Raw genomic sequence first — 18,896 nt, forward strand, 5'->3', positions numbered from 1 at the left:
CGTTTAGGTTTTGACCCTTTATCTCCTTCAAGACTTGGTCAGATGTTACCTTCTTAGTGAGGCCTTCTTGACCACCCACTGAAACCTGAGTCCTGCTTCTTACACACCCAATCTCCCTGACTGCTCAAATCCCCCCATAGCATCTATTGCCTTCTAATTCACTAAATTATTTATTTATTCTTTTTTCTCCTCACTTTCCTGACAATAGAATATGGATTCCAGGAGAATGGGTCTTTTCCCTCCTCTGTGCATGGGTAGATCCTCAGAACCTAACACAGTACGTCACACAAAGTAAGTGCTACAGACATATGTGTTGGCTGCATGAATCTTGAGTAATGCCTTTGCATGCAGTGGTGCTCTCTAAATGCTATTTGTTTGTTTGGTTGCTTGGGAAAGCCAGCCAAACTGGGGAAAACCAAACACCTTCTCTTCTAGAAAAGGCCTTGGTCAGACAGCCCAGGCGGGGGGACTCTCATTTCTTGAGGTTGATAGAATGAGCCTTGTTGAGGCTGTCAGGACCTTCCCAGCTGGGCTGAAAAATGTCTTTGGAATCAGATGCCAGGGAGGCAGTAGGCCAACTCCAAGACTTCCCAAGGAGCCGGAGTCAGGGCTGGCTTGACATCCTGTTCGTCAGCCCCAGCACACAGAAGAGAGGCCTTCAGCTGCCAAGGACTTTGTTTTATTGTCACTGCAGTTGGCTCTCCTGTAGACGGGAGCTGCCAGGGTTGCAGCCATCAAGCCCTGGATACTGGGCTGGGGTAATAATAGCAATTCCATAATTCTCATCAGAGCTGCCGGTGAAAGGAGGAGCTGCTGGAGGGGGCTGAGAAAACAGGAGCCCAGCAGCAGCGGGAGGAGGAAGAGCTGGTACTGGCTGTTCTCTCTCTCGCTTCCTTACAGACCTGGACTTGGAACGTGGCTCATGGACCTACTTCCAGCCCAGTCTCAGTTCAGTTTTTCCAAAGCTTGTCACAGAAAGAGGGCCAGGATGTTATTCTTAAGCCATATGGACACAGCAGAGAATTCTCAGGTAGAAAACCTGAGAAAAATTCTCAGGTGATACCATCTTGTAGACCCTTCCATAGATAGCCTGCATCCCAGACAAGAGACCTTGCTGCTTGAGATGCATTTGAAATGTTACTTCTGTTATTTGTACCTTCTGGCTTTTTGGAAAGATAGGACATCGGGTTGAGAACTTGTACAAAAGTGTTCTCACTGCTCTGGAGCTGGGAATTCTGCCACGTGTGTGGGATGATAAACCTTTGCACCAAGCAGATCTGAGATAGCCCTGAGTTCTGGCCTTGGAGTAGGAGGCCTAACTTCAATGAGTGGCAGTTTGGGAGTCTCTGAGCTATTGTGTATACTCCTGTTCCTTATTTAGGAGGAGGAAAGAACTGATGTACTGGAACCTGTCTCTCAAAGAGCCTCCCCAGGATACCTGGAGGTAAAGCCAGAACTGAGAGCCCAGCTTCTCCAGCCTGAGTGTCTACCCAAGGCACTAGGCAAGGAAGTGAAGGTGAGTAGGCACCAGCCTCAGAGAACAAAGCTCATGTCATTATCAGTCTAATAACTGGATGCAGTTTTTCCCTCCAAGACCAGAGTTAAGGCTCAGTGACGTTCAGTCTCCCCTCTAGCATCTGTTCAGAGCAGCCTTTCATGAAAACCACTCCCTGGCATACGAAGCCTGGCACATATAGTCTACTGGGAAACAGATCTTGACGATGAGCTTCTAGAAATACTAAGGTTTGGCTGGACCTACTTGACATCATTCGGTCCAGGGTCCCATGGGATTTTCTTTTATGTCCCTACAGTCTCCCAGTGAGGCCTCCTGGACTGTTAGGAGAGCACAGGATAGTTTGAGCTCACTATTGGGTTCAGCAGCAGAGCCCTGGAGTATGGACAGTTAAGCCTCTTCTCCAGGCTGTTTTCAGATGGTGGAGTGTTTCTACCAATCCTTCAGTTTAAAATTATATATAGCTTTGGCTTTAGACATCCCCTCCCTCCTCCTCTTTTTACCACTTCCTCTGGCCACCTTCTCTGGTGCTGTGATCTGCCTACCCTGCCAAGACAAAGCAATGGTCTGGTTAATGGACTTCGTTTCCCCTTCTTTCATCAAAATGTCCCCTCTACCTGAAAGGCAACCAATTGTCAAATCATCCAGTCTTAATAATATGACATTTTCCCCCTACTGTCCTAATCCTATAGCTCAGTGAAGTTAACAAGTAATTATCATAATTTACACTCACAAGCCACACCTTAACCATTATAGATTTTTCTACATATTATTCATTCAGTGGATTTTATTGAGCATCTATGACAGACTTCATCAATTGTGCCCACGTTCTTTACTGGGTACTGGTAACACTGAAGGTTGAGAAAGAGTCATAAGAAACTAGCTGGAACATCATAGTGTTGTGTTCCTGACTGTGGGGTCAGCAGGAAAGGAGGATTTGCCTCTCTTGGATCAGGTAATGTTCAATGCAGAAGGTGATTGGCTCACCGGGGGGGCCCAGGCTCATTTAGTTCTCAGGACAATCCTAGAAGTTTGGCAGAATTGGCACAATTAACCTTATTTTTCCACCAAAAAGGTGAGTCCCAGAGAGAGGCAGAGACTTGCCTAAATTAATTTTGAAAACCAGAAACAGGAGAGGAAACTGAACTCAACTCTCCTGAGCTCATGTCTCTTCCTTAGCTACTTGGGACATCAGGGCTGTCCTCCTATGTGAAGATGGCTGACTTTTGTGGTAGACATTTTTTTAAACTTCTTTTCTTTAGTTCTTTAATCTAAAATTCTTTTGTAAGTCACCATACAGTACATTATTAGTTTTTGATGTAAAGTTCCATGATACATTGCTTACACATAACATCCAGTTCTCTATGCAATACATGCCTTCCTTAATATCCATCACTGGGCTAACCCACTCCCCACTCCCTCTCCCCTCTGAAACCTTTAGTTTATTTCCTGGAGTCCATAGTTTCTCATGGTTCATCTCCCCCTCTGATTCCACCCCCCCTTCATTTTTCCCTTACTTCTCCTAATGTCCTCCATACTATTCCTTATGTTTCACAAAGAAGTGAAACCATATGATAATTGACTTTCTCTGCTTGACTTATTTCATTTAGCAAAATCTCCTCCATTTCCATCCGTGTTGATGCAAGAGTTAGGTATTCATCCTTTCTGATGGCTGAGTAATATTCCATTGTGTATATGGACCTCATCTTCTTTATCCATTTGTCTGTTGAAGGGCATTTTGGCTCTTTCCACAGCTTGGCTGTTGTGGACATTGCTGCTATGAATATCGGGGTGCATGTGGCCCTTCTTTTCACATCTGTATCTTTGGGGTAAATACCCAGTAGTGCAATTTCTGGCTCATAGGGTAGCTCTATTTTTAAATTTTTGAGGAAACTCCACACTATTTTTCAAAGTGGCTGCACCAACTTGCATTCCCACCAACAGTGTAAGAGGAAGAAGTTCCCCTTTCTCCATAACCTCTCCAACATTTGTTGTTTTTTGTCTTGTCAATTTTTGCTATTCTAACTGGTATAAGTTGGTATTTCAATGTGGTTTTTATTTGAATTTCCCTGATGGCTAATGATGATGAACATTTTTTCATCTATCTGTTAGCCATTTGTATGTCTTCTTTGGAGAAGTGACTGCTCATGTCCTCTGCCTATTTTTTGACTTGATTATTTGTTTCTAGGGTATTGAGTTTGAGAAGTTCTTGAGAAGTTTTTGTCTGTAGAGTCATCTGCAAATATCTTTTCCCATTCCGTGGGTTGTCTTTCTGTTTTGTTGACTGGTCCCTTTGCTGTGCAGAAGCTTTTTATTTTGGTGAAGTCCCAAAAGTTCATTTTCATTTCAAGACTTTTTTTAGTAGTTTATAAATATACATTCCTAAGCACTGCACTTTAGTTTTGCCCACATCTTTGATATATCTTTTTAAGTCTCTTTTTATATAAAATTTCCTTTCCCCTTTTTGTTCCCTGCTACGTATTTGTTGAAAAGCCAGGGTCATTTGACCTATAGGGCTTTGCACAGACTAGATCTTGCCAATTGCATCCTCATGGTGTTGTTTAGCATGTTCTTCCATCTTGTGCATTTTTAATAAATTAATAGTTGGACCTTGAGGCTTGATCACATTCAGGTTTCATTTTTCTCCCTAGGTGATAGGTAGTAGTGTGCTGTTTCATTAGGAGTCACATAAGGTCTGCTTATTTCCTTTCTTGTGATGTTAGTAGCTGTTGATTCTCAATGCCTAGATTGATTAATTAATCCATGCTTTGTTCTGATATCTCCAGTTTCTGCTTCAATGACTTGCATCTCACTTTGCTCCAGCCTCTGGAGAGACATGACTGTTTTTCCAGTTTCCCAGGGCCCTGCCCTTTCAACCGACACATCACACTCAGTCTCCTGTACCAGCTCACGCTCTCAGAACATCTTGTTGTTGTTGTTTTGTTTCTTTGTGTTATTTATTTATTTATTTATTTACTTATTTTACAAAATTTGGGTATTTGCAGAATTCTGGTGGGACCATTTTGAGCTGTTATGCTGCTGTTATGAAAGGAAGGATCCTGTTCAGACTCATCTCACTGCTTGGCTTTCAGATCTGCCTATGGGCCCCTTTCATACAGATATACTTGTAATAAACGGTCAGGGAGACCTTTCTGAGCTTGGAGGAAGAATGACAACAGGACAGCTTGGAAGCATCATAAAGATTTTGTCATCATGGAAGCTGAATTCTGCATCTTCATAGTTTCTGAAAAGACTGCCAAGTTCTTTGACCAAAAAAACCACATGTTCTGTCTCCTGGCCACAGGAGGCTTTTGTCCCCTTTTTTGAGTAAGATGTGTCCATGTGACTGAGTTCTGGCCAATAAAATGTAGCTAAATATGTCACTCAGGCCTATCCTATTAACAAAAACTGAGTGATTCCATATCCTTTCCTTATCATCTCCAGGTTGGATGGATAGGGTCCAGCAGAGGACTGAGAGTCTTAAGAGTATGGCAGACAAACAAGATGGAAAAACCCTAGGGCACTGAAAGACCACATGGGAGTCTGCCCACTGGCTTGGAATATGTGCGTTGGACTTTGTGGGAGACAGTAATGAATTTTTATTGAATTAAACTGTTTTAATTTGTGGGGTTGATATAGCAACTAGTGTTGTTTGCCCTGGCTTATACAAACTCTTTGGAGAGTGAGGAAGTGGCTCATGATGAAAGTAGAGGAAATGAAAGCAAACCTTGAAGAAGTTAAGGCAAAGTATTGGGGCTTGATCACATCTAAGTAAGTTCCATGTAGTATGATGTCTTACTCAACGTGGTATTACCTCTATTCTAAAGAAATTATTTTTTAAAGTCGTGGCTGTCTGAGTTACCTGAGTATCCTTCAGGTGTGGGGTGCTGTCTTTGTAGAAGACAATGAAGAGGCAATGAATCAGCAATTGTAGAAGAGGCAATGAATCAGTAATTGAGTAATACTAGACCTCCTTCTGAGGTTGGAGAGATGTTTGTGGAAAGGGAAGGGCGATAAAATTATGGCCTCTCCACTCTAGGAGCAGAAAGTTGATAGGGACCTTGAGCCACCAATGGGGCAGACTCTGGGCTAAATAATGGCAAGAAATTATTGTATTAACAGTTGTGACAATGAAAGGAATAACCTTAAGATTTTAGAGGAAGGACTGATAGAAATCATCACAGATCCGAAACCCTAATCTTAATGTTGGCTGACTACATCTGACTCTATATGTTCATTTGGATGTGTCTTAGGCAGAGAACACTAGTAACATCTCAGAGTTGACCAGAAGATGTCTGCTAGTTTAGGCAGCATTTTCTCTTCATGGAGTTTTCTTTCTTCCTTTTTACTTAGGAGACTTTTGTTTTTCAGAACTTTATTAAGATTCCATCTCCTTTCCAAAGGCCTTTCAGTCTTTGGAGATCAGATAGATATTCTGGCCTCAGTCTTACTTCATCATCATTACTCTTTAGACTTTCACACATCTGATGACTTAAGTTCACCAGAGGTTGGCATTGTGGGTCCTTGTTTTGGTTAGTTTCAGCTGCTTTTTATGACACATACACAGAGGCATTCATCTTCCCAAAGTTTTCAGGACAAGAAATTGACTGTGGTAGTCAAGAGAGGTCTCAGGGGTGCCAAGATTATTCAGCGGGAGGGGGAATAGTCTTTTCAACAAATAATGCTGGAACAACTGGCATCCAATGCAAAAGAATAAAGGTGGACTTCTACCTCATAGCACATCAAGACCCAAGTATAAAACCTAAAACTTTAAAGCTCTTAGAACAAAATGTAGGAGCAAACCTTTGTGACATTGACATGGGAAAGTCCTTCTTAGATACTCCATCAAGTGCACAAGCAATAGAAGCAAACAATAGATAACTTGGAAATCATGAAAATGAAAACCTTTGTGCTTTGAAGGATACCATCAAAAAAGGGAAAAGATGACCCACAGAATGGGAGAAATACACTTACTAAGAGACTTGTATCCAGGAGATATAAAGAATCCCTACAACTCAACAATGACAAGACAATCATTTTTCTTAATAGGCAAAACACTTGAATAGACATTTCTCAAAGGAAATACGCCAATGACCAACAGGCACAAGCAAAGATGCTCAACATCATTAGTCATTAGGGAAATGCAAATTGAAACCACAGTGAGATATCATTTCATACTCCCTACGGTGGCGTAACCAGAACAGTGGGAAATGTAAGTGTTGGTGAGGATGCAGAGAAACTGGATTCTCCATACATTGCTGATGGGAATGTGAAATGGTGCAGCCATAGTCTGGCAGTTCTTCAAAGAGTTCAACATAGAGTTAGCATGTGACTCAGCAATTCCACTCCTAGGTATACCCAAGAGAAAAGAAAATGTAGAGATGTACAAAAACCTGTACACAAATGTTCATAGCAACATTATTCATAGTAGCCAAAAAGTAGAAACAATTCAAATGCCCAGTCAATGGATGAATGGATAAATAAAAAGTGGTATATCTATACAATGAGATGTTATTTGGTTGTGAAAAAGACATGAAGGTGAAAAAGACATTAGATGCCATCCCTGGATACATGGTACAACATGGGTGGATCTTGAAAACATTATGCTAAGTGAAAAAAAGCCAGTCACATATACTGTATGCTTCCATTTACATGAAATGTCCCAAACAAGTTAATCTATAGAGACAGAAAATAGATTAGTGATTGCTGGAAGAGTGGGGCTGGAAGAAGGAGGGAATTGGGAATGTCTACTGACAAATATAGGGTTTTGTTTTTGTTTTTGTTTTTGTTTCAGAGAGGGAGTACAAGAGAGTGCAAGTGGGGTGGGGAGAGGGACGGAGAGAGAGGGAGGAAGAGTCTTAAGCAGTCTCCATCCCCAGTGCAGAGCCTGATGTGAGGCTTGATTCCACAACTCTGAGATGATGACCTGAACCAAAATCAAGAATTGGATGCCCTACCGATTTAGCCATCCAGGTGCCACAATAGGGCTTCTTTCTGAGGTGATTAAAATGTTTTGAAATTAGTGATGATAATTGCAGAACTCTGTGAATACACTAAAATCCACTGGCCTATATGCTTTAAGAGAGTTAGTTGTATGGTATGAGAGCTGTATTTCAATAAAGCTGTTTAAAGAAGAGAGGGAGGTCAGTGTCTGGAGCCAGACTGAGTCAAATCCCAGCTCTTCAGATTACATGTGTGATCTTAGGCTATTCATTTACCCACTCTGTGTCTCAGTTTCCCCATCTGTAAAATGAAGATAATTGTAGTACCTGTCTCATAGGGGTTGTGAGGATTACATGAATTAAGAGAATGGCTTCTGGCACAGAGCAAGGACTCCATAAGAGTTACCCTTTTCTGAAAAAAATTACTGGTGACCTATGTCATCATGTACAATGATGCAGCCATCTGTACATAAATCAAGGGCTAAAGAAGCCTTCTCAGCAGGGAAGGCCTGGTCCAGGTTGATGGCTACAAGCAGGACCATGGCTTGGAGAACTAGGTAGCTCCAACATTGAAAGAACCACTCACAAAACTTGCAGAGCCCTTAGTACATCCAAACATACATAAATACAGAATCTGGCTCAAGATTTTTGGCCAGAGTCCATTGAGAGTTATGAATCCCTCTTTGAACAATGGCAGCTATTATTAAAATCTCGAGACTTTGAGTTGGATGCTTTCTCTAGCCCAGACACTGATTCAGAGCTGCAACTTCTAAATAGTGAGGCTAGAAATTGATGCCGTTTTTGAGCTGATTTATTGAGAGGTTTCTTGATTTGGGTCAGGTTCCTGCAACATTTGGAAAGTGACGACTATAGCATCATTATTTCCCCCAAATGACCAAAATTATAGCTGGTAACCTGAGGCCAGTAAATTTCCCTGCAGCAGATGTTAAACTCTTTTAAAAGATGATTAACAATGGGAGCCTTGGCTCCATGGCAGAGCAACCAATCGGAGGGCGTTGCTGAAGTCAACGTGTGAGGTAAAGGGCACATCCAGAGCCCCACGGCATGGTGGGGAGCCCCGGCTGGAGACAGCAAGAGCCCACGTGTTGTGATGTAAATCAAGTCTGTGGTGCTGTGTGGCTGGACATGTGGTGCTGTGACAAGAGACCCAGCCTGGTGTTGGATCTTGGGTGTTGGGAGACTGGGGCTCGGGGCTTGTTTCTGCCCACAGTGTGACTCAGGGCAAGCTCTTTCCTTTCTCTGGGATACAGTTTCCCCATCCTTTAGAATAAGGAGGGACCACAGTCAGTGGTCTCTAAGGTATTTTGTGATTTTTAGACTGATTTGTTCTATTACTTGAGAAGAATGCAGATACATCATATGCTAACCTCCAAAGAATCTGTGATTTTTAGGTGAAACAAACACAAGAGAACCACGATAGGTTATCCAATTATAGTGATGCTTGTTTTACATCACTACCACCTCAGAGTACAGGAGTGAAAAGGCATGAGGCTGGATCCAGAGATGCCATCCCTGGGAACCAAACTATATCACCAGGACTAGACATAAATGTTTGCTGGTCCAGGACAAGACTCCATCATAGTCCCCCATGGGAAATGCTTTGCAGCTTTTGCTCATCTTTCTAGGAGTGAAGTTCTTCACCTGTTCATCTCTCCTCCCTTTTCTGAAGGTTTGTCCTCTATTCATGAGATTTGTGAATCAACTACCCAACATATACACTTACATATATGCACATGTACACGTGTGTGTGTATAATCGTTCGGTGGAGTTGAGTGGTATTCTAATGAACCCCAATGACAGTTGTCTTGGGGTCCCTTCTCCATCCATTCCAAACTCTTCAAATTTGCTCACAGTGTGAGATCACTGGAGATTGGAAAGATACCATTGAGGTCCTTTAGAAATTTCCCAGATGGTCTTTGCTTCCCCCCACCGTCCTCAGAGAGAATTGGTCCAGAATAGAACTTGAATTATTCCAAGATTTTCCTGCCGTATTATAAGACTCAACACAGGAAACTCCTTAAAGAATCATGTATGCATTTATTCAACAAATATTTACTGAGAACTTACTGATTCAGGGTCAATTTTGGCACTAGCTCTGGAGATACAGTGCTGAACCAAGAGAGGAGAGAGCTTAGGATATTCTGAGAGATGAAAGAAGGTCTATGTGAGGAGGACTTTGGTCCACTCATTCAAGCTGCTGTGATGAAACACCGTAGACTGGGTGGCTTATAAACAACAAACACTTATTTCTCTGAATTCTAGAGACTGAAGCCCAAGATCAGGGTGTCAGCATGATTGGGTCAGGGTCCTTTGGGGGTCACAGACTTTTTGTTCTGTCCTCACATGTTGGAAAACTAGGGAGCTCTGTGAAATTTCTTCTGTAAGAGCATTAATCCCATTCCTGAGGGCTCACCCTCATGCCCCAAGCACCTCTGAAGGCTCCACCTCCGAATACCACCATCTTGTTGGGCATTTGGACTTCAGCACATGAATTGGGGGACAACAGTCAAATCACAGCATGGAGCAAGGTAAGTGAGTGGGGAGAATGATGTAGGACAGAACAAGAAAGGCAGGTAGAGATTAGGTCATGCAGGACCTAGGTGACTTGAAAGATCAATTTGTTCATCCACAGCCCTGAGGGAGATGGCACACAGAGAGACATAGTTAAGGGAGGCCATGTGGAATTGGGGTAACCCATGACATTTCTCAGATCTTTCAGATTGAATTCTTAGGTTATTTTTAAACACAACGAAAATTAGCTTTTTAAAGAAGTGAATTATTGAGCATACATGAGAAATGCCTGGAGAAGAAAAGAGAGTATAGGCTTTAGTTTCAGACCTGAATTTGATTCTGGGCTCTGATGATTGCTGGTTGACCTAGGGCGAGCTATCTTTGACTTGGGTTTCTCTTAATGAAGGCAACAGTATCTACCTCATGGTCTTCACAGGAAATAATAGATAATGTCATGCCTGCACTATTTACAGTTCCTGGCACATACTTGCTACTCCCTTCTCCACCAAGCTCCATTCTACCATATACACAGCTATGTATTATGGGTCTCAGCTGCAAGCAACAGAATCTACTCTGGCTAGCTGAGGCAACAAAGGATTGTACTAAGAGATAGTGACTAACTCCCAGATTTGTTGGAAGAATTGCAGAAACACACTCAGGACCAAAGTTCCAGGAACACTCCCAGACCACACTCCAGAACGAACCCTATCTGGAAGCTTCTTCCCTCACAGATGACCTAGAATCAGTCCATGTCTGCCATCACCCATACTGGTGAGAATGGAAATCCCCAAGCCACTGGAGTCTCTGGCATTTTCCTGGTGACCTGTTTATTCTGTTCACCCAGCAAGAAAGGCCTAGAGAACCCCTGCTGTTTCTAGCCACACAAACTTGAGTTACCGCTGTTTTCTCTTTCCAAGCTGGGTCATTTGATTCTCCACAAGCTTAGGGTGGGTTGGTACATTTTCTGACCAAAAAAATTTATTTTTCTGTACAACTGATTGATGTCAGTCTGTCTCAGAAATCCTAATAATCTTACTTTTTCTAGCCTCTAGCAGGGAACAAAGATTATTCCATTTGGGCTTTTTTTCCCCTCCAAGCAACAGCTCTCTCCACCTGCCTCTCCCCACGTCTTCTGTTTCTCACTCTTTGTTTTTCTGTCTTCTTCTTCATTGCTTTAAAACCAAACAAAATCACACTTATTTTTTTAAGAAACCTTTGAGATCCTGGAGTCCAACCCCATATATAGCCCAGAGTGGGGTTGTGTCTCATCTGAGATCTAGCTGATGCCCCTTGTGACCTGAGGAAGTAGAATCAGGGGCTTGGATTTCTTATTTCAGCCCAACCACTAACACAAGGTGAATGAACCATTGACCGTGCACTTCTTGTTTTAGTCAGGACTTCAGGCTGTAAGTAACAGAAACTCAACTGGAACCAACCTTAGCAAAAAGGGACTTTAATTGTTCATGCACTCTGGAAATGCAGGGGTAGGTTGGGACTTGGAGTCACTCCCTGTTGCTCTGTGGCTTTTCTCTACTTTCTCCTACCTCAGGTGGGATTTCTATAGGCATTGGAGTCTTGGCCGCAGGCTGCTCTTAACTCACATTTCCCAGATTTATCACTGAAAAGGAAAGGACTTCTCTCTTAAGCCCTAGCTCATAAAATCTCAGGAAAGATCTTTGCTCATGTGGTCCACCCTTTGGACCAATCATAGAATCCAGCCAATTGTGATTGGCTGAGTTTGACAATAGCCATGACCATGGAGTCACACAGATGTGAAGGGAGAGGAAGGAGATGCAGGTCCTCTGAAGAAGTTGATGGAGTGCACAGACATGACTATGGACCCTCACTGCGAGCCATCCAGCACCATAATTTGTGTGGTCTCCACTCTCTCTCTCTACATTTGCTCTTCTAATCCCTCTTTATGGTACTATGGAAGGAAAATAGGTATAAAGTGGAATGAACAGAATTTGCTTGAAGAGAGATTCCCTTATACACATTTCCTAGGAAGAAGAACATGTTAATGCCCAGTTGTCCAATGGAAACAAGCCCATTCATACTTGTCACCTGTAAGAGCAAGATTCTGAGGGAATGAGACACAGGACTGGTCATTTTCATGGTAGGATAAGAAATCGGAGTGGTTGTCTTTGGGTGAGGTGGAGTAGTGGGGGCACAAGTCTGTATTTTCTCCTGCCAGCACTATACCCAAACCCAAATCCACCTCCTGGTCCTTGAAGTTCAAACTCATTAAATCATACATTCTGGCTTGATGACGGTCTCTTTAAGGAAATAACAGCATCAGACTTTTGGCTTTTTGGCTCAAGCGTCAGACTTTTGGCCCAAGAGTCTTGTTGTCATTGTTATTTTTGTTTTTTAAAGCTTGGTAATGAAAACATAGCTTCAGGGGCCCAAAGTGGTTTTGCTGCATAATCCCTAATCCCTGATTACCTTTCAGGTTTAACGAAAGGGCTTTGTTTGATTGAATCTTCTGAATAGCTGATTTACAAGCCAACATTTTTGTTTGAAATTTTAGGGATGAAAATCCCACTAGAAGATATCAGCCCTTGTCCCTATGAAGGGAGGCAGCTCTAAAAGCTGCAAATCAGAAGTCAGGTATAAAGCCATTGGCTCATTCTGAAATTCATCTTTTGTCTATTTTCTTTATAATCTGATCCAACTCTGCCTTTGAAATCTCCTCTATAACTTCTTGACTTTTTTATAAAAGGTAAAACTTTATTATCTTATGAATCACTGGCCATGAGGAGTTTTCTCTCTTGGTGGCTCTATGTTGCTTCTACAGTGTGGTACCTGCCGCCACTCTAGCTTTGTTCTGGATCTGTTTCTATGGCTGACTAACAGAGGAGCAACTGTCCCTGCCTGTGAAGAGCCAAAGGCAGGACTCTGCTGAAGTCTTGCTGAAGTCTGACTGTGACCCGATTTCATGTCAGTTGGTCATCCTCACACATTCAAGACAGTGCATTGTGGGGCAATGGCCCCAGAAAGGAAGCAGAATTGTGTTTAGTTTATCTTTTCCACAGTATAGAGAAGTTTTTCATTGTTCTCCTCAAATAACCAAAAAATGTCTGTTTCAATTGATTTTGCACTTGGACCTTCCCCCAAACACAACATATCTCCTTGAGAGAAGACAAAAATGTAAAGGATACCTCTACGGTGTGGTCCATGCAAACCATCCTTCATGAATGATGTGGAGGATGCTGGGTGTGATGGCTGGGTGGTCCCCGTCCCCATTCTGGGAGACCTGGGACTGGGTTTATGGAGGTTGGAGTTTTGGGGGAGGGGGAGTCTCTGCTCAGACATTTGTCTCATTCACATTGCAGAAGGTGTGGCCTCTGATAGTGAGCACAATCAATTCTTTGTTTAAAAAGAGTTACTCAGAGATAGAATTATGAACATAAATAATCACTTAAAGGAATTGTTGAATTTGGGCTGAATGTGAGCTGATCCCAGGGTTTATTCTGGAAGCTGAGCTTTTAAAGAAAGTGCAGATGATTTCTTTCTGAGAGTGTAGACATTATATGATCTCAAGTTCTGGCTACCTGTGGTTTTCCTATATTGAAACGTTGGAATGAATGGGGGAGGAGAGAATTTGGAGTGCATTGTTGTAGAGCTAGATGCATAGGCACAAGCAAGTGTAGACATGACTAAGACCAGACTTAGTCTTGACAATCTCAGACTCCTTGGGCATGGCCTTCTGCTGACAACCTAACCTTGGTTGCCTTGGGGGATGTTGCATTTCACAATTCACCAGCTGAATACACTACACTATCCATCTGAACCTCAAATACCCATGGAAAAGAACTTCCTTTAGAAAAATCAAATACAGAAATCCTCACATCTCACTCAAGGCCATCTAGGCCCTAGACACAGCACTGTCATGAATCAGGAGGAACTTGTTGCACCAGGACCAGACATCTACAAAGCTGGCTTTCATTTCTCCATCAGGCAGAGGGGAGATGACCTCATGTAGATAAACTCAGCTCCATGTGTTTTGTGGTACATTAATTTGCTGTTCTGTTTTGGAGGAGAGGGCTACCATGCATGGTCATAGCATGAGGACTTCTATTGTGCCACCCCCCCGTCCAGATGTCTTCCCATTACACAGACCTATTGAATTCTTCCCATTCAGACTGGCCTCCTCTCTGTTCATCAGAATACTAAGCAGAACATTATCAATACTAAGGCTCCACTATGGAGCTTTCTGGGACTCCTCAGCTCCTATATCTGTTTTGTCTGATACTGTTTGTACTTCCAGATTCTTCTGGTTAGTATTTGATTGATGTATCTTTTTCTATATTTTTTTACTTTCAAACTTTCCATGCCTTCATATTTTAGATGTATTTTTATAAGCAGCCTATTGTTGATATTTTAAAAATTCATATCTGATATCCCTGTTTTTAAGTGATTAATTTAGTTTTTTTACACTTATTGTGGTTGCAGACATATTTGGGTTTATTTCTGTCATTTTACTTTGTACTTTTATTCATCTTGCTTCTTCTTTTCTCTCCTTTCTTACTTCTTCTTTTTGGATTAAGTTTATTTTCTTATTTTATTCTCCCCATCTTCTCATTAATTTGTATGTGACACATATCTTCTATTCTTTCACTGAAATTTCATGATGCATATTAAACAAATTCAAAGTTAATATTTTAAACCTCTTCCCAGACAAGAAACTTGCAAGACATTAACTTTTTGTGCACACCTTCCAGACTTATATGCTTTTATGTTTAGTTTTTAGTTTTTTAAAGCCCCAAATAGATATTATCATAATTTCTGTATATAAAATGTTTGGTTAGATTTATATAAATACTTACTAATCTCTTTATTCCTCAATCCTTCCTGCATTTTGGACCTTCCACCTGGAATCATTTTTCTTCTTCAGTTATATTCTTTTGAAGTTGTTATTATTATCATTTTTTACTACTGGCTTATTTGGATGCTTTTTATTTTTATTTTAGAAATTGTCTTTATTTCACCCAAGTTCTAAATGATAATTTTTTTTTTGCAGGTACACAAATGTAGATATACAAAGATTTGCTCCAAGCATTTAAAAAAATGTTTTTATTAAAATATAATGTATTATTTGTTTCAGGGGTGCAGGTCTGTGAATCATCAGTCTTACACAATTCCAGCACTCACTATAACACATACCCTCCCCAATGTCTCCAAGCATTTTGAAGATGATTTCCATATTTGCCCTTGAGAATTATATTTTCTAATTTTTATGTGCTTTTTTGGATGATTGTTCTTTTCTCAGGTTGCTTTAATATCTTCTCTTATTGTTGGTATCCTGTAGTTTACTATCACATATCCAGGCATATGTATGTGTTTAAATACTTTTGATATATTTTGTGCTTCTACCTGATCTTCCACCATTTCTAGAGAAAGAGATGCCACTTTCTCTTTGACAATTGCCTCTTCTCCATCGCCTTTTCTCTTTCCTTCTGGAACTCTGATTAGAAATGTTAGCCCTTCTCCTTCTATCTTCCACATCTCTAAATGCCTCTGGTCTCCACTGGTCTTCCTTTGCTCTACACGCCTATGCAACTTCTAGTTTATGCTGTGACACTGAATGCAGACATTATTTCTTCTGCCATTCCTTGTTTTAGTTCTGTCTCCCTAATGAGACTGGAAGCCCCTTGAGGGCTGTGCTCATGTTTCATATGCTACTTGTAGTCCCATGACAGTTGGCTCAGTGCTTGATATAATAAGTGCTCAATGAATATTTCATTATCCAGACCCATTATTTCATGGTCCCCAACTACAACGTACCCTGAGGATCACACATGTGAACTCTTAGGAGACTCATGGGTTCCCTGGACCGGGAGCACACCTATTCTTCCTCTATACGCCCTTGCAGGGCCTAGTGCTCTGTTCCACTGGCCTCAGCTGACTTCCTTGGATTGTACCTGTTACCTCTTTCAGTCCAGGGGACTCACCTGCATCATTGGAACTCAATTCTTGTCTTTCTTCTCTATCTGGTCTTTTCACACCATTCCTGTTTGTCTGTCACCCACAGTCTAGAAATGCAATTTCAAGGGCAGGCCTTGAAAATACTTGGGAATGAGTGTTGTTACTAAACAGCAATTTAGGATTTGAATATCTACCTCCATTGTCTGTGTGGGCCTGGGCTCTGAGCTTTAGTTTCTTTACCTATAAAATAGGAATGGTGTGGTAAAATAATTTGAGATAATGAATGTGAAAGTGCTTTCCAAATGTTGGGCATAGTTATTGTCTGCAAAACAATATCAAATGATGGCTGTGACCATAAGATACAGGAAACAGAAAAAAAAATCTATGTATTTGTTTTGGAAAAATAAAGTTAAACTCTATTATTCTTTGAAAAGATTAAAAAAAAACCTCTACCAATCTGACTTCAGTGAGAAAGTGCTGAAGGGGGGGGCTGGAAATCCAGATATTTTTCTGGACTGCAAAATAAAAAATTATTAAAAAAAGAGAATTGAGTGGTTTATTTAAAACTCTGAGCATCTTGAACCTATTTGAAACCCTGTGTCCCCTTTAAATCACGTTGCTCCTGAGTTAATAGGTAAGATTACAGCCAGGAAGAATAGGGTAACAGGAAATAAGGGACAGGATTTAAAACATAAAAAGTGTCAGGCTTCAGAACTTTAAGAATGCTGAATCCCATCTCATCCCAGCATCCTGCCCCGTAAGGCTTTGGAGAGGCCACTGATTTGCAAGGATCCTCTTGTCTGCTGCAAACCACTGGAAATCAAAGCCACATGTGAGCCTTACACTCCTCCCTCCAGCTCTGCACGCCAGTTCCTGCCCTCTCTGGGACCCAGGGACCCTGGAATCTTGAAGACTTTGTAAGAAGCAACTTCATCCTTGGACACTCTTGTGGCAGCAGAGAGAGAGGGATGTCACTACAGAGTCCCTTGTCGTTTTCTTCTTCGTTGTCTTCTCCTTCTCCTCCTCCCCCTCCCCCCTCTTCTTCTTTTTCTTCTTGTTCTTCTTCTCCTCCTCCTTCTTCTCCTTCTTAGTCTCCGCATCTTCCTCCTCCACCACCTCCTCCTCCACCTTCTCCTCCTTCTCCTCCTCCTCCTCCTTCTTCTCTTTCTCCTTCCCCTTCTCCCCCTCCCCTACTTTCTTCTTTTTCTTCTCCTCCTCCCCCTCCTCCTCCTCCTCCTCCTTCTTCTCCTTCTTCTTCTTCTTCTTCTTCTTCTTCTTCTTCTTCTTCTTCTTCTTCTTCTTCTTCTTCTTCTTCTTCTTCTTCTTCTTCTTCTTCTTCTTCTTCTCTTTCTCCTTCCCCTCTTCCTCCTCCTTGTTTTTTAAATGAAAAAGACAAGTTACAAACATGGATCATTTCTTTTCAACCACCCAGTGCTCTGTGAGATGAATAGGAGAGACCAAATTCACATCTAATAGATGAGAAAACTGAGACTTGCTCCAAGTCACAGGGCTTTTAAATGGCTGATATGGTATAACAACCCAGGCCTCTGTTATTCTTCTAGGACTGTGTGGGGTTGGGCTAGTGACAGCACCACCACGCATTAGAAATGATCCCAGGATCAGGGGCTTGCCAGCAGTTAAAAAAAATAAAATGCCTGTTAGAGAAGCCAGCTGTAAATCCCATTCCATCAGCGAGAACACTAAGGACCACCTACCCATGAGCCTACACAGCGGGGTGCATTTCAAACCTGGGTTTTGTGAATTTTATTCCACACTCAAAATGGATTTAGTGTTATGGATTCTGATTCTTTTAAAAAGTGGATATCTATATTTGCTGTTTATGTTAGCTAGAGGAATTACAGTTGACCCTTGAACCACATGTGTTTGAACAGCATGGGTCTACTTAGATGTGGATTTTTTACAGTATGGTACTCTAAATATATATTTTTCCTTATGAGTTTCTTAATAACATTTCTTATTCTCTAGCTTATTGTAAGAATACAACATATAATACATATAACATCCAATATTTGTGTTAATCAACTGTTTACGTTATCAGTAAGGTTTCAACAGTAGGCTTTCAGTAGTTAAATTTTTGGGGAGTCACAAGTTATATGTGAATTTTCAACTGTGTTGGGGGTTAGTGTCCCTAGCCCATGTGTTGTTCCAGGGTCAACAAGCTCTAGTGAAACTAGAGCTTTCAGTCACTGAACTTTCTCCATTCCATAAAGTACTTTCATATCCTCTGTCTTATTTGGTCTGGAAACCCCAGTGTCAAGCATGGCAATTAACTAGGACGTTGCCCATCTCCGTGGAAGCTGGTGTTCTCTGGGCATTTCTACAAGCTCTCTCATTTCATGAGTGGAGAAATGGAGTCACAGAAAACTTGACCCAGAAGTAGAGTTGCACACTTGTCACTCTAAATCACCCACAAATTGTGCCACTCGACTCTCCTAGTAGAAACATAGTTGATGAAAAGTTTCTTGCTTTGAGATGCAAGAGACATGGGTTAAGTCCTGCTGTTGATGCTAGTTAGCCAAGGGACCTTGGTCAAGCTACTTTCTTTCCTCTAAGCCACTTAAGTTCTCATTTGTAAAATAGGGGGAAATAGTACCCACTTCAAAGAATTTCTGAGAAAATATAATGTATACTAAGTTCAATGTTTGACACTTAAAATGTGATCAGCAATAAGATATTAGCTTAATTGGAATTCTTCTAGGATTTAGTTTTCTTATCAGTAAAAGAGGGATAATAATCTTTGCCTGCCTTCTTCATAAGATCATGGAATGTCCAGATGAGATTGTGGATATAAGAAAACTTTCAGAAATAATGTTAAACACTGTTGTAATTTTAAGAATGTTATTAGTTATAACTGTGTGGAAGTTGTTGACATCCCTTTACAAGTAGGATCTAGGTACCCATTGGTTTCTGTTCATGCCTTTCTCAAAACCACAGGGTATGATTAGCCCTGTTTTGTAGGC

Source organism: Mustela erminea, chromosome 4 (genome assembly GCF_009829155.1).
Source record: "Mustela erminea isolate mMusErm1 chromosome 4, mMusErm1.Pri, whole genome shotgun sequence".
NCBI classification, from domain to species: domain Eukaryota; kingdom Metazoa; phylum Chordata; class Mammalia; order Carnivora; family Mustelidae; genus Mustela; species Mustela erminea.